The sequence below is a fragment of the Bos indicus genome, chromosome 17, assembly GCF_029378745.1.
Source record: "Bos indicus isolate NIAB-ARS_2022 breed Sahiwal x Tharparkar chromosome 17, NIAB-ARS_B.indTharparkar_mat_pri_1.0, whole genome shotgun sequence".
Taxonomy (NCBI): domain Eukaryota; kingdom Metazoa; phylum Chordata; class Mammalia; order Artiodactyla; family Bovidae; genus Bos; species Bos indicus.
The window spans coordinates 64,775,503-64,792,193 of NC_091776.1; the positions used below are offsets into that span (position 1 = coordinate 64,775,503).

The 16,691-nt window shown below is 47.3% G+C and overlaps 1 protein-coding gene across 6 annotated transcripts in view; it reads right to left on the reverse strand.

Annotated features, from left to right (window-relative positions):
- The window catches only part of WSCD2 (WSC domain containing 2), a 115,416-nt gene extending 113,552 nt beyond the window's left edge, over nt 1-1,864 (reverse strand). For all 6 annotated transcript variants that reach the window (XM_019978031.2, XM_070769736.1, XM_070769738.1 and 3 more), the window contains exon 1: nt 1,038-1,864. The gene's annotated coding sequence lies outside the window, so the exon portion shown is untranslated. The remainder of the gene's footprint in view (nt 1-1,037) is intronic.
- Between the last annotated feature and the right edge of the window lie 14,827 nt (nt 1,865-16,691).

Below are 16,691 nucleotides of genomic sequence, written 5' to 3' on the forward strand. Positions count from 1 at the left end.
ATCTCGGGGGCTGTGACAACAGGGATGGCTCCAAAAATGACCCCTGGAGACCAGGTGGCCTCTTTGGAGCATGTTTTTCCTTAAGAGGAAAAAAAACGATCTGGCCAGACTCACGAGCTACGTGCTGGGCTCTGCAGAGCCTCGAAGGGCCTGGGGTGTGACAGACCACCCACAGCCTCAGAGTTGAGGATGATAGTGCCAGGAGTCCCCATCCAAATGTCCATTCCAACCTCTTTTCTGCTGAAGTTTGCACCTCGCCAGGCTCCAATCTGAATGGTCTCATTGAGCAGCTCAGGAAACTTCTCCCAAATTTTTAGCTCATCTAAGGAGCTGCAAGGGATCGGAGCTGATCCCCACTGTTTCTAGCGTCTGCCAGCGAGGTGATTCGGCTCCGGCGATGACGCTTGGGGCTGCTGGAAGGGCTTGGATGGGGGCGATCTGTCTGGACGGGTCCCCCTGATTCCCTCTACACATACATATACACATACATATGCACGCACGCACCAGAATGGACATAAGCAAGACTGCAAAGCACTCTACACAGAATTCATCACCCAGGCAGTCCTGGCTTCTCCAGATGATGGGGAATCTCGTTTACCAGAGTATTACCCCCACAAGGACCCTGTAAAGTCAACTTGAAAATAGGTCCAGCTCCTTCTCCCTCAGAACTCTAACTGGCCAAGAAGGGGGTGATTCATGAGTCAAATGAAAGGGGCCCACTGCCTTCCCCCTGGCCCAGGTCAGCTGAGAAGCCCTGCACGTCCTATCTCAGGAACCCGAGGGGATGCCTGGAGGAAGGACGCAGGATAAGCCGGCACGTCCAACCCTCTGCGGGAGGAGAGAAAGTTTGTCATCCACCCAGAGCCGGCTGTCACCACTCGGGGTTCTTTACTCACCTGGCTCTGGACACTGAACCCCAGGCTCCAGGCAGCATCTGGAATCGGCAGCCCAGCTGGGGGACAGATATCCTTTGCAGCAGCTCTATGCCCTCTCCCTAAGGCCCCCCTGCTAGCAGGACCAGGCCCCTTAGCCCTTACCTGAGGGTCTCAGTCACTTGCAAACTCTGCCAACGGAGCCCAGCCAGCGCCCGGGGTCTCTCTCTCTGCGACTCCCGCGTCCCGCTTGGCGCACCCGCTCTGTGGGTGCCTTCCCAGCTGCCAGCTGCTGCAGTGGCATCCAGGAAAGGGAGACTGGATTTTCTTTCTCGCCGCCTAGTCTCCTCCCGGCGGCCCGGGGGGCTATTTCTCCGGGTCTGGTGCAAGGGGCATCCTCCGCGCCTCCAGCGGGAAAGTGGAAGAGTGTGCGTCCTGGATTGCAGCAGCGGCGACAGTGGTGGCCGGGGACGAGGAGGCGGTGGCGACGCCAGCCGGTGAGCCGGGGAGGCGGGCGGAGGCGAGAGGAAGTGCAAACCGGGCTCCTGCGAGCCTAGCGCTCGGGCGGGCTGGCGGGCGGGCGGCACTGCGGGTGCCCCGCGCCAAGGCGAGGCCCCGCGCAGGCACCCGCCCGGGGATGCCCGGGCCCGCTGCGCGCTGGGCGCGGGCTGCGGCTGGGCGCGGGGCTCCGGCCGCCTCGCCTCCCTCTCTCTCTCTGCCTCCCTTCCTGCCTCGCTCGCTCCCCCGGACTTCACGTCTCTGGAGCCCGAGCTCCCAGCGCCGCCGCCGCCGCCAGCACGCCTCAGCCCGGCGCGCTCCTCGCGCGGAGCCACGGCACTGCCTACCGCTTAACTCCTTGCATGCCACCTGGCCCTCCCGCAGCCTCCCGGGGAGCTGGGCAGACCCGGTGCCAGGCCTGCTGCGGCTCTGGGGAAGGGCCTCAGCCTCTAAGCCTCAGTTTCCCCATCCGTAAAATGGGCTCGAAAGACGCACGTCCTAGAATTGTCTGGAGAATTAACTGAGACGATTGTGGGACGTGCCAAGATCCCTGGCATTGCGTAAGCACTGATAAATGGCAGCGGATTTGTTGTTGCTGCTGCTGGTTTTGTTCAGGAGGCTTGCCACGGTGCCTCATTAATGGTAACCCCAATAAAGGGCACTCGGGTTTTGGGGGGGTGGGGGGGGTGTTTAGTTTGTTGTTTTACAAGCTACACAGGCAGTAAATTTAAGCTGTGTGACCTCTGTCTGATCACTCACCCTCTCTGAGCCTGTTTCAGAATTTCCCTTCGGAGCTCTGTGACCTTGGACAAGTTTCCACCCTGAATCCCTGTATCCTCCTCTGTAAAGTGAGATGGTAGGTAATGGCCACCGTCAAAGGATCTCCACTGAAACTCTGGGAAAGGAGCCCACCTAAAGGAAGGGTCACTGCTGGGTGAGTGCCTCCTAAGTGCCAGAAACATGGCCATGTACTTTCGCACATATCAAGCCCTTGAAAACAAGCCTCGAAGGCTGCTAGTTCCATTTTCATTTTTCAGATGAGAGAACTGGGGCCAACAGAGGTTAAGAGACTCAGCTAGCTTAGCACAGCTAGAAAGGAGCAGAGCTGGGATTGATACTCTGGAATTTCTGACTCCAAAACCATTGTCTGTTTAAGCTTGGAACTCAAGGAGAGGCTTTAAAGTGGCCCTTTGCAGACTCTTCTTCATTTAAACTAACAAGAAGAATTCATACCTGCATCTTCTTTAGCAGAGCAATCATTTTCCCAACTATAAAATTAATTCTCATCTAATGTACATAATTCAGAAAATAGTAAATAAAAAGAAGAAGAGCAAATCAACTCCATTCTTATCACCCAGAGATGATGATTTTTAACATCTTGGTGTAGTTCCTTCCAGTCTTTTTTCTATACCTATATATAAAAGCATGTAGAATCATCCATTCTGTATCAGGAGATGGGTAGGGCTTGGCAAATGCAGCTCATAAATCCTTTGTGAAGGCTGAGCCCCCAGTTTCACAAGAGAAAAAGACATATAAATGCTCGATCAATGGCAGCTGCTACTTTTTATTAGAAAGAAGTGATCTGAATAATACTAACACCAATTGCTGAGAATTGCTGAGTCCTTACTAAGCAATAGGCACCATTTCTGTTAATTCTTTACAAACACTTTAAGGGATACATCTTGGAGTTGGTTCATTTAAAGATGAAAGACTGGAAAGATGGTTAATTTAACAATGAAGACTCAGAAAACTGAGGCCCAGAAAGGTGAGGTCAGTTGTTCAAAGGCACACAGCAAATTCATGGCAGAGCTGGAATTAGAACCCCAGCTCATCTTCACACCCCACCCCAGTCTCCAGCATGATTACAAATGGCAGATCCTCTGTTTCTTTCCCACGCCATCCTCTTCCCACCACAACTCACAGCCCTCTTGCTCTATCCCAGGGACAACTCTCCTCCAGGGAGCGATCCAGAGACTGACACCTGGTCAAGGAGCCCATCGCAGGGTCTGAAAAGTGTACAACTGACCTCTAGCCATTTCCAGTCCACCTCCCCAAAGCCCACTTCTCCCTGCCCCTCTGTCATGCCCCTCAGGAAGGAGCACTGGGCTTCTCACAAAGTGGAAGAAGCCACGGGTGAAGCTCAAGGGCTAGGCAAGTGTCCTTGGGTTGGTCACTCACCCCTTGGAGCCACCGCTTAATTATCCATGAAAGGACTGATAATGTCTTCCCTGCCTGCTTCTTAGGGTTTGGGGAAAATAACAGACTGGAAAGCACTTTGAGAGTGGCAGAATTGTAGTAAATAATGGTGATGTTATAACCATCACTGCCATCATCATACAAGCATTTAAGAACAGAGTACCCTGGCCTTGTGCAGTGCTGAAAAGTGGGAGCCCTGGAGACGAGTTTGTTTTTCTCCATATGGATGACCCCTCACAATGCATTGAAAGAATTATCTTTCCCCCACTGCCCTGTGGGTCCACTTGTATCACAAAACATATGTTCCGCACATGCATGTAGGCTGGTTCAGGGCTTTTCATTCTGTTCCACTGGTCGATTTGGTTATGTTTATGTCAGTATCACATGGTCTCAATTACTATAGCTTTATAATAGTCTTGATATCAATAAAACAGATTCTTTTAGCATTCTCTCTACAATATTATCTTGGATATTCTTTTTTTGAATTTATTTATCAATTTTAGAATTAGTTTATCAGGTTCTCATACGACAATGACAAATACTTGCTGGATTTGAATTGAGATGACATAGTCTACGGATCAATTTTGAAGACATTTGCCATCATTACAGTATTGAGTTTTCCAATCTCTCTATGTCACACCATATGCAGAAATAAATGCCAATTGAGCTGTAGATCTAAATGTGAAAGGCAAAAGAACAAAGCTTCCAGAAGCCTAGAGCAGAGGCAACCTTTATAATCTTGGGGGTAGGAGAAGACTTCTTGTTTAAGAAGCACCATTCAAAAAGGAAAATACTGATATATTTCATATATTAAAATCATAAGACCTCCACTAATAAACACCATTTAAGTGCATGAGTCAATGCATAGAATGGGAGCAGATATTTCCAATACCCAGAACTATGGGCTCCTATTCAGAACTTATTAAAAATCTTCCCACAAATCAATAAGTAAAAGACAGACAGCCAAATCAAATGCTCAAGAAACTGGGACAGAGGCTTCACAAAAGAAAGTGTTCAGAGAGCCAATAAACTCATTAAAAGGTGTTCAACCTAATTAGAAATCAGGGGCGCGCCTATTAAAACTGCAAGGGGAGACCGTTACACGAAAATTACCAAAACTGACAACCCCAAGTGCTGGTGAGAATGTGGGGCAACTGGAAATTGAATGTGCTGCTGTTAGGAGTGTAAGTTGGTACAAACATTTTGAAAACCTGTGTGGTATATCTACGCACTCTGAATATACACCCCTTTCTGGCTAGCATTTCCCCTTTTAGGTATATACCCAACAGAAATGAATGCTTGTGTCCGCCAAGAGACGTGCAGGAGAATGTTCACAGCAGTCGTGCTTGTTGCTTATAAGAGCACATTTTAACCACACAAATGAATGTACGTACAAAACACAAACAGACTCACAGACATAGAGAACAGACTTGTAGTTGCCAAGGCAGGTGTGGGGAGGGAAGGATTGAGAGTTTGGGATTAGCGGATGCAAACTATTGTAAATAGGATGGATAAACAACAAGGTCCTATTGGACAGCACAGAGAACTATGTTCAATATCCGTGATAAATTATAATGGAAAAACATGAAAAGAATATATATATATATATAATATGTATAACTGAATCACTTTGTTGTACATCAGAAAATAACAGCATTGTAAATGGACTGTACTTCAATACAAAAAAAAATATCACATTTTAAACTAATCGCAAACAACATAAATGTTCACCAACAATAGGATGGGTTCATTATGTATAATCAGCTGGTGGAACACTATACAGCAATGAAAAGGACCAGATTCCAGATACACACCACCACAGGGTGAATCCAACAAGCACAGTGTTGAGGGATAGAAATGAAACACCAGCGGGTACTTCCTGTAAAGATTTCACTTACATAACGTTTGGAGGCAGGCAAACTCAGCTGGAGGTTGGAGGCCAGAGTGACGGAATCTCCTAGGAGGAGTATGAGCATTGCAACTGGGAGGGAGCGCGTGGGACTCCTGGAGTGCTGGACGTCTTCTTCCTGGACCTGGTTGGTACCTACACAGGTGTTCGCAGCATGTCATTGAACCTTCTGTTTAGATATTGAGCACTTTTCTACATGTGTGTTAACTCAACTTTTGAAAAGGCTGTTTCTTAAGTGACCATGCTTAGGCAAGACAGTAACAATTTCAAATCTGAGCTCTGGTACTTTCTGGCTGTGGACTGTGGCCAAGTTATTGCATCTCACTGAGACTTAGTTTCCTAATCCAGAATATGGAAATAATAATTGTACCCATTGGATGGGGGTGGTGTGAGGATGACAGGGTTTCAAGTGAAATAGGAGAGGCAAAGCACTGCCCTCAACCAATATTGGCTGATGATCATCATCAATTATATTCTGCTGTATTATATATAAAAGTATAATATAAATGAAGTATTATATATAAAGCAAACGAGTATCTGAGAAATAATGGACAGAACTGTTTGAATCTCAGTGACGGTTGCCAGGTATTAATAAAAGACAGGATGTCCAGTTAAATTTTTAGGATAAGTCTGTAATTTTACATGAGACAAACTTAAACTAAATGTTTTAAAATCATTTATCTGGAATTCAAATTCAACTGGGTGTCCTGTAGTTTTGTTTTCCAAATCTTGCCATCCTAATTTCACAGTCATTAGCCATGTGCTCTGCAGTAATAAGTCCTTGCTTGACCACTCTGGCCTCGGTTGCCTAATCTATTAAATGGGAATAAAGGTCTTTTCCAGTACTGACAAGAGGGTGAAACTGATTAAATCAGATTTTCTGCCAGGGTGCATCAACCGCTCTGTATTTGTTCCTTTCCCTCTATCATCTCCATCCCTCTTTTTCTGCTCTTTTCTTTTCTTGCCTAAGTCTTAGGGTTGCCTGAGCGCCCCACAGACATCGTGTGGCCTCCCTGCTGGTGGAATCTTCAAAACTAAGAGACTGCGATTAGCTATGAAGAGTGAGTAGTAAAGTTGTAGAGCTTTTGTCTAACATACACACAGTCAGTTTCGGCAGGAAGGGCCTGCCTGCTGCTCAGCCACCGGGCAAACTCTACTTTGAGGCCCTGCCCCGCTCTCCGCTCATCCCCGCCATCCTTTGTGTTTCAAGTTTCTGAGAAAAGTCTCACCCTCTCTCCGTGCCATCTATTCCAGCTCCAAGTATTATTGTTTCTGGCCAAAGTCTGTTGTAGGACTCACAGAGGAGCCGCAAGAAACAAAGCGATCTTTGAAATAAACTCTATTAAAGATCAAAACGGTGATGTAAGAGAGTTTCCAAACATCAGATCAGGTAACACCTCTGAGCCACTTTCATAAAAATGAGCCACTAACCCATACATCACTGTCATTTGAACCCCAGCATCTAAAAATAGGATTTGCTCTAATTTCCTGAGTAGCTGATGCAAATAGAGAGAATGTGAGGGTAGTGAGTGGGCTGTGTCAGGTGATAAGTAACTCCCCCCCTTGATGGCATTTTTCTAAAGTAGAAAGGAGGAGAGCTTGCCTCCAGAAATGCTAGGCAAATCCTGGCAGAGGTCAGAGGCTTAGGATGAAGGATGCGGGAGTTAGCCTGACCTGGGGTGGAGCCCCGACTCTGCCACCTCCTAGCTGGGTAGCCTTAGGTAAATTAACATCTCTGGTCTTCCTCTTTTAAAAAACAGAGACTGAGGATTTTGTGTGGATTAAATGATGGGCGCATATAGATTGTTTCCCACAGTTCATGCATTACACACATGAGCCGTGACCCATTATTACAATGATTCCAGATGGAGAGGACAAATCGAAGGCGACGTGAGGATGCCATTCATTTAGGGCTCTGAACAGAATTCCAGTCCTAGAATTTAAGCGTGTGTGGGTTTCCCAGAGTCAGATTTTTTTTTCTTTTTCTTTTTCGGGCATTAAGCAACTGACTCACACATCACTGTTAATGTGCAGAAAAAAGACTAAGGTTGAGAAGAGGGAATTGCAAAGGTCGCTGTGACTTTGTCCTGGTGCAGACACAGTGGAGGAGGTCTTCTAACTGCAGGGATTTTGGGCACGATGCCCGGGGTAGACTGGCCACTCCCTCTAGCTTTTTTTTTTTTAATTTTTACTTATTTTTTAAGTTTATTTTGAATTGGAGGATAACTGCTTTACAATATTGTGTTGGCTTCTTCCATACAAAAACGTGAATCAGCCACAAGTACACATGTGTCCCCTCCCTCCTGAACCTCTCCCCTACCCCTTACCCCATCCCAACCCTGTAGGTTGTCACAGAGCATCAGGTTGAACTCCCTGTGCTATACAACAGCTTCCCACTGCCTATCTATTCTACACCTGGTAGTGTGCATGTATGGGGCTTCCCTGGGGGCTCAGATGGTAAAGAATCTGCCTGCAATGCAGGAGACCTGGGTTCAATCCCTGGGTTGGGAAGATCCCCTGGAGAAGGAAATGGCAACCCACTCCAGTATTCTTGCCTGGAGAATTCCATGGACAGAGCCAGGCAGGTTACAGTCCATGGGGTGGCAGAGTCGGACATGATTGAGCAACACACACACACTATATATGTCAATTCGTGCCACCCTCCCCTCCCCCTGCTGTGTCCAAAGTCTGCTCTCTATGCCTGTGTCTCTATTCCTGCCCTGCAAATAGGTTCATCAGCATCATTTTTCTAGATTTCATATATACGTGTTAATATATGATATTTGTTTTTCTCTTTCTGACTTACTTCACTCTGTATAACAGGCTCTTGGTTCATCCAACTCAATAGAGGTGACTTAAATGTGTTCCTTTTTATGGCTGAGTAATACTCCATTGCATATAGGTACCACAGCTTCTTTTTTCATTCATCTGTCTATGGACATCTAGGTTGCTTCCATGCCCTAGCTGTTACAAACAGTGCTGCTACAAACCTTGAGCACTGTGAATTTCTGCTTCTTCTGTGGAATCTCTCTCTGCTCCCTGGACCCTCCATTCAGAGCCCTACTGGGAGTTCCCAGCCTCTCCTCTCCCATCTGATAGCAGGTGGTGCTTGGTCAACCATGCAAACTCCCAGAGATCGAGAGATGTGTCATTTAACTACTTCTCTTTGCCTAGCACCCAACACAGTGCTTGGCAAATGGTAGGCTGTCTTAGTCCATCTGGGCCTTTACAGTAAAAATATAGACTGGGTAGCTTATCAACAACAGAAATTTGTTATAGTTCTGGAGGTTGGGAAGTCTAATATCAAGGCAGACTCAGTGTGTAATGAGAGCTCATGTGCTGGTTTATAGATGCCATCTTCCTGCTGTGTCCTCACATGGTGGGTGGGGGCAAGGGTCTTTTTTTGGGGGGTGTCTATTTGTTAAGGGCATTGATCTCATTCATGAGGGCTCAATTCTCATAACCAAATCATCTTCAAAGGGTCCTACCTCCTGATACTATTACACTGGGGATTAGCTTTCAACACATCAATTCTGGAGTGACAAAAACATTTTCAATCTATAGTATAGGTGCTCAGGAAAAAGTAGATGACTGAAAAAAACTGTCCAGTATTCCCACAGACACATGCCGATTAAAAGAAAACCTGGTATGATTAAGAGAATCTGCCCATTAACATTTCATAATATTAATATTTCAGTAAAAGAGGGAAAGAGGCATAAAGTAGAGGAATGAATACCGGGGCACATTTCAATGTCAGAGCAGTGGAAAGAATCTGAATGCCCATTAACAGGAGAATGGATGGATCGATTCTGGTATATTTTTGAAGCAGGGGGACTGTGCAGCAGTGAAAATTAATGAACTAGAACTCTATGTATCATCACGGGTAAACTTCAGAAGTTAGTGCTGAGCAGACAGCAAAAGCTAGCTGCAAAAGCACACAGACAGAATAATACTATTTAATAAAGTTCAAGAATCTATAAAATAATTCAGAATATTTTTATGAGTACATACATGTAGAGTAAAAGCACACTGCGTTTCTGTGCTTTCACTCATGTATAGGAAAAGCAGAGGAACCTATGTGGGGATGATGAACATCAAATTCAGGAGTTGGGGACTTCCCCAATGGTCCAGGACTCCGAGCTTCCAATGCAGGGGGCCTGTATTCAATCCCTGGTTGGGGAACTAAGATCCCAGTGCCTTGTGGCATGGCCCAAAAATAAAAACCTCAAATACAATGGATAAGAAATAAGGATTTACTGTATAGCACAGAGAACGGCATTAAATATCTTTTTTTTTTTTCCCAAGAGACAAGCTACCGCTGCTGAGGGAGTGGGGCAGGGGAGGTTCCGGAGTGTTTTAATTGTGTTTTTAATGTTCTATTAAAATTTCTCAGACTGTTTGGCTCATGTGTAGAAGTCACATCGTTCTCTGCATTTTTTTTTTTTTTTTGGTGTGTCTGAAATATTTCCTTAAAGAAAAGAAAAGAAAACAAAAAGAAAAACTGAAGCAGCAGTTGAAAGTGAAGGCCAGACTAGAACCGGCTTATTTCCTACCCTCTGTTCTCATATTTGCTGTGTGTTGAGTAAGGGATGTAGCCTCTCTGGACTTCAGTTTCCTCAACATTACAATGAGGATAATACCTCTTGGGAGTATTACATGAAATAATGTATACAAACCACTGAAAGCTGGGTAAGCACTCAGCAAATAATTGTTCATATCATCATTGTCAACAGCAGTCAATTTCAAATCATTTGAGAACTGGAAGCAACTAACAAGATCACCCATTCCTAGCCTGTCTTTGAAGATATGATGGTTGAGACTGCAGAGGTTGAGCCAGTCACCTAAGTGGTGGGGTGCTTGGGAGGGAGATTGGAGAGCCAGAGGGGGCCTCTGTATGAGGAAGGTCCCCTCTGGGGTAGGCATGCAGCCTCTGCTCCAAAGCTCTTCCTGCAAAATCTGTAGAAACCCAATTCCTTCCAAGGGACTGATGATGATGACACAGGAGAACCTACTAAAACTAAGACATAGACCCCAAAGGCAGAGGGACCCCTCCTAAGGTGGCTTCACCCCTTCCTCTCCCAACCCTTAAGCACACTGATATCATCATGAAAAGGACTGAGAAGAACGTCTGCAAGCTCATCCTTTCTAATATATATTTTTTAAAACAGTAAAAAATAGGATACCTAACACAAACTTGCATCACCCTCCACAAAAACATGCTTGCTGCACCTAGATCGAACTGTTTGTAACAGCCCCAAACTGCAAACAAGTCAAATGTCCGTCAGTGAAGAATGGACAAATACTGTCTTCATTCAAAGGAATACGATCCAGCAATGAGAATGAACACACTATAGTTGCTATGGCCACACGGCTGAATGTTACAAACATAATGTGAACAAAAGAAGCCAGAACCCAAGGACGTCATCTGCTGCCATTTATATAAAGTTCAAAAACTGCAAAACTAACCAGGCTGCTAGAAGTCAGAATGGTGGTTACACTTGGGTGGGAGAGGCTGTTGGTGGAAGTGGGCTGAGAGGTGCTTTTGGGGGTGATCAATCCTTCGGTTGAGCTAGGTGCTGTGACATGGGTGTTTTCCTTGTGAAAGGTGTGAGCTGTACACTTAATACTTGTACACTTCTGGACATATATTACACTTCAACTAAAATGCTCCTTACTGTAAAAACTTGCCAGTTCCAGCCTTTCAACCTTGATTAGTTACCGAACACTATGTTCCGACATGGATCAGGCCACACAATAAAGCGGATAAACGTAGCCCTCTAAATTAGCATCCTCTCTTAAGCCTTGACCTTGAACATACCAGCTGAAACCAGCTTTCATTTCAGGCTCACTGAAAGGGGGGATTGTCTACCTCAGACCTGGCCAGGTGGAGACAAGGGCCATTACTCAGGACACCCGATCCAGAGAGACAGGTAAACCACCCAAATTATCTGATTTGGCAGTTTCCTGAGCTCAAATGACCCAGATAATGGTCAGACTGCCAGGGTGACACCACACGTCCCAGCCCAAATACCTACAAGGTAGATGCTTTCTCTGGGGCCATATTTGTGGGCAGAGTCCTATTCCACCCTGCCCCCATGGCCCGGGTCTAATTTCTGCAAGAGGAGCTATGGGGGCTCTTGAAGTCCGAGAGGCCACAGGAAGGTAGTGGGGTCTGGACCCTTGTGGGGCTCCAGGCAGGTCCCCTTTGTGGTCCTACACTGAGGCTCTCCCATGGCCTCCCCAGAACACAGCTGGGGGCCACTGAGCATGGATGAGCTCATTTAATCTGACAACCCTAGGAAGGCGGTAATATCTGTATTATTATTCCCATTTTGCAAGGGATGAAACTGAAGCATAGGGAGGTGAAAGGAATCACCCCGTAGCGAACACCAGAAAGGAACGGAATCACTTTTTTTTTCTTTTTTACGGATTCTCTTACCAGCCATGCCTTCTCCCACCATTCCTTCCTCCAAGGATGCTCTTTCCCACCCCTTGTCTTCTAGCTACTCATGCAGCAGGCCTCAGGGAAAACCCACTTCGGCAGGATGGTCAGTGAGTTCAAGTCCTCTGCAGAGGAGGTATGGAGATGGAAATGGACATGCACGGGATTTATTGGAAGAAGCTTCCATAGAGGTTGAAGAGAGAGGGAACGGGATTAAGCAGAAAGAGGCTTCAGACTATGATGCAAATTTGACATCAGGAAAGGGGAGGGGGAAGGAGAGGGGATGTCCAGGAAGAGCCTCAGACACAGCATAACTGTGAGAAAGGCTGGGGCAGCCCAACAGGAGCCCAGAGCAAAGACTACCCATTGGTGGAGTCCAAGTTGAGTAGGGATGTCTCAGGCCTTCAGACCAGCAGACTCTGAGGTCAGTCAGGACATTTACAGAAGGCAAAACAAGCAGTGGTTTACTCAGTGTATTGGTTATAAGCCGGGGTGCAGAGAATCTCTTGAGAGCATCCATTGTAACTATATATTGGATGGCTGTCTTACCCACTGGGCTGTAAGCTCCACAAGAGCAGGAATTATCCTGTGCAGAGAGCAAGCCTGGCATGCCAGAGCTGCTCTGTTAATATCTGAGGACTGACAGGCCCTTCTGACTAGCTCTTCTGGGCTTGTTGATTGCCACACATTTCCAGAGGATGGTCCTTGCAGAATTTTGTGATAAGGATGGATCTGGGTTTAAGTTTTAGAGCCAGATCTGATCTGTATGATCTTAGGCAAGTCATCTTTCTTTTTCATTTTTTAAGCTTCTATTTATTCAACTACAGAGTGGGGAAAAATAATATCTACACACTAGATTATTTGTCTGTTTCAAAGATCAAATGAGAATGAATGGATAAAGAAGCTGTGGCATATATATCCCATGGAATATTACTCAGTCATAAAAAGGAACACATTTAAATCAGTTCTTATGAGGTGGATGAACCTAGACCTGTTATACAGAGTGAAGTAAGTCAGAAAGAGAAAAACAAACATCATGTATTAACGCATATATATGGAATCTAGAAAGATGGTACCAACGAACCTATTTGCAGGGCAACAAATGAGATGCGGACATAGAGAATGGAGAGGAGAGGGAGGAGGAGAGGGTGGGGCGGACATAGAGAATGGAGAGGAGAGGGAGAAGGGGAGGGTGGGGCGGACATAGAGAATGGAGAGGAGAGGGAGAAGGGGAGGGTGGGGCGGACATAGAGAATGGAGAGGAGAGGGAGAAGGGGAGGCTGGGGCGGACATAGAGAATGGAGAGGAGAGGGAGAAGGGGAGGGTGGGGCGGACATAGAGAATGGAGAGGAGAGGGAGGAGGAGAGGGTGGGGTGGACATAGAGAATGGAGAGGAGAGGGAGGAGGAGAGGGTGGGGTGGACATAGAGAATGGAGAGGAGAGGGAGGAGGAGAGGGTGGGGCGGACATAGAGAGTGGAGAGGAGAGGGAGAAGGGGAGGCTGGGGTGGACATAGAGAATGGAGAGGAGAGGGAGAAGGGGAGGCTGGGGCGGACATAGAGAGTGGAGAGGAGAGGGAGAAGGGGAGGGTGGGGCGGACATAGAGAGTGGAGAGGAGAGGATGGAGAGGAGAGGGAGAAGGGGAGGCTGGGGCGGACATAGAGAATGGAGAGGAGAGGGAGAAGGGGAGGGTGGGGCGGACATAGAGAGTGGAGAGGAGAGGGAGAAGGGGAGGGTGGGGCGGACATAGAGAATGGAGAGGAGAGGGAGGAGGAGAGGGTGGGGCGGACATAGAGAATGGAGAGGAGAGGGAGGAGGAGAGGGTGGGGTGGACATAGAGAATGGAGAGGAGAGGGAGAAGGGGAGGGTGGGGCGGACATAGAGAGTGGAGAGGAGAGGGAGAAGGGGAGGGTGGGGCGGACATAGAGAGTGGAGAGGAGAGGGAGAAGGGGAGGGTGGGGCGGACATAGAGAGTGGAGAGGAGAGGGAGAAGGGGAGGCTGGGGTGGACATAGAGAATGGAGAGGAGAGGGAGAAGGGGAGGCTGGGGCGGATTGACAGAGTAGCGCTGAAACTTATACATTATCTTATGTAAAATAGATAACCGGTAGGAATTTGCAGGGCGGAGAAGGCAATGGCATCCCACTCCAGTACTCTTGCCTGGAAAATCCCATGGATGGAGGAGCCTGGTAGGCTGCAGTCCATGGGGTCGCTGAGGGTCGGACACAACTGAGCGACTTTACTTTCATGCATTGGAGAAGGAAATGGCAACCCACTCCAGTGTTCTTGCCTGGAGAATCCCAGGGACGGGAGAGCCTGGTGGCCTGCCGCCTATGGGGCTGCACAGAGTTGGATACGACTGAAGCGACTTAGCAGCAGCAGCAGGAATTTGCAGGGAGCTCAACACCGGGTGTTCCGCGACAACCTAGTGGGGTGGGATGGACGGGAGATGGGAGCGAGGTTCACGAGGGAGGAGACATATGTATACCATAGCTGATTCATGTTGATGTATGGCAGAAACCAACACAGTATTGGTAAAGCAATTATCCTCCAATTAAAAATAAATTTTAAAAAAGATTAAATGAGATACTGCTATCACAGTATTTTTCACCATTATCGTTACTCCAAGGAGACATTTATAGATGGTTACTTTTAGTGTCTATGCTTATTCAAATAAATTAGAGGGCCTCAGCTTCCAAGACATGAATATTATCTCAAAGTATATCATTATTTGACATGAATTTGAGCAAGCTCTGAGAGTTGGTGATGGACAGGGAAGCCTGGCGTTCGGCAGTCCATGGGGTTGCAAAGAGTCGGACACAACTGAGAGACTGAACTGACTGATGTCATTATTTCCACGGAAAATCATATTCATCATATACTGACACATCCTTTATAGAGAGGAACAATGCCAAACAGAGACTGTCATCACTGTGGTCTGTTCACTTATCTGTATCTCAAGCCTGCCCTTAAAGGCAGGATCCATGTCTTGCTTCTCTGTGTATTGGCAACACTTGCAAGGAGCTTATACGTCACAGAGACCCAGTAAATGCACGTTCCTGATAGCAAAGTGAAGGCACAGCCATGGGACCACATGCCACCTGTATCAGCTGATTTAATCCTCATAACAGTGCCCCTCACCCGCCATGGAGAGTATTGTTCCCATCTTCCAGACAGAGAAACTTGAGTCCTACGGAGGCAAAGCTACTTTCCTAAACCTGCAGAACTTCCAGGTTTCAGGCCTGGGATGGCCTGGCTCCACACTGGGGTTTTTCCACTGGGACACATGGCTGTCAGCCTGGCAAACAGGTCAGTCCAAGCTGCAGTCTAAAGTGCAGTCTGATGCCCTCACCATCCCCGGAGACTCCAGCCTGGCCTCTAGGGAAGTGTTCTTGGAAGCCAGCCTCTCCGCATCTTCCAGTTTAGACACACGAGTCTCCTGGGAGGAGAGCGAGCCGTGGGCTTGTGGGTTGGTGGATTTTTCTGCCTCGGGGTTCAGGAGAAGCCAGTGTGACCTAGTTACAGAGTTGCCCTAAGAAGCTTCAGTAATTTGAAGGTCATTTTTCTCCTGATGTCTTCACTGTTTGAACTTTTCTGATGCAAACGCACTCAGGAACAACCATCCATTCATAACAACAGCAACATGTGCAGAGCTCCTGCTACGTGAAGGTCTGGGGCCATCATGTTCATTTAAAAAAATACTTTGTTCTTATTTGTTTACTTGGCTATGTCAGGTCTTAGTTGCAGCAGGTGGGATCTTTTAATTGCAGCGCATGGGATCTAGTTCCCTGAACCAGGAATCGAACCTGGGCCCCCCGCACTGGAGTCTTAACCACTGGACCACCACGGAAGTCCCCCATCACATCCATTTTGACTCTGCAACTTCTCAACTACCATACAAGGTGGGTATCCCTATTCCCATTTTCCAGATGGGGAAACTGAGGCTCAGGAAAAAGGTAAGCTGCCCAACATCACAGAGCTGGGAAGTGGCATGGCTGGATCCAGCCTGGTCAAGGCCTGAGCATGAGATGGGAAGAAGAGACGCCAGCAGGCAGGATGGAGCCTGGAGTTCTGCCACCCACCTCTGAGGCAGCTGTTCCTTAAAGACATATTGGGATGGCCTCGTCCTTGGCACCCTGCCTTGCGTCACCAGCTTGTCCGTCTTCCAAACCCAGGCACGGCAATATCTTAGTGCACACATGGCTCTAACTACACCACTCGCCTGCTTAAGATCTCCAAATAGCTCCGTTTCCCACAGCCGAGAGCCCAGACTCCTTCACTCAGCACTCAAGGCCTCTGGCAGAATGGCCTCAGGTCCACTTCCTCAGCCCTCCCCTCTGCTCCCATCCACCCTCCACGGCAAACTCTTCATCCCTGCCCCACACACCCTGCTCATCGCCCCCTTCATCTATGTATGTGCTGCTTCTCCTCCCTGAAAATGTATATCCTTCCTTCCTCTTCTCCATCCAACAAACTTCTGGGTATCTTTCAATTTAAAATGGTGCCTTTCCTTGCGATGCCTTCATTTCTCACTTACGTAGCATGGTCAGGGAGAGAAGAGGGGCACCAGTTTGGCTAATAGAATCTTATTATTCTCATTACGCCTTTTGCTAGAATCCAAGGAGGCAATTCTATTGCCTCAGTCTAGCTCAAAGAAATACCTTTCAACAAGCATTTACGGAAGGTACAAACCCTTCCTCCACTCCCTCTCCCCACATTCACTGTTCTATTTCCCCATAAGAATTCTTGACCAGAGAATTCCATGGACAGAGGAGC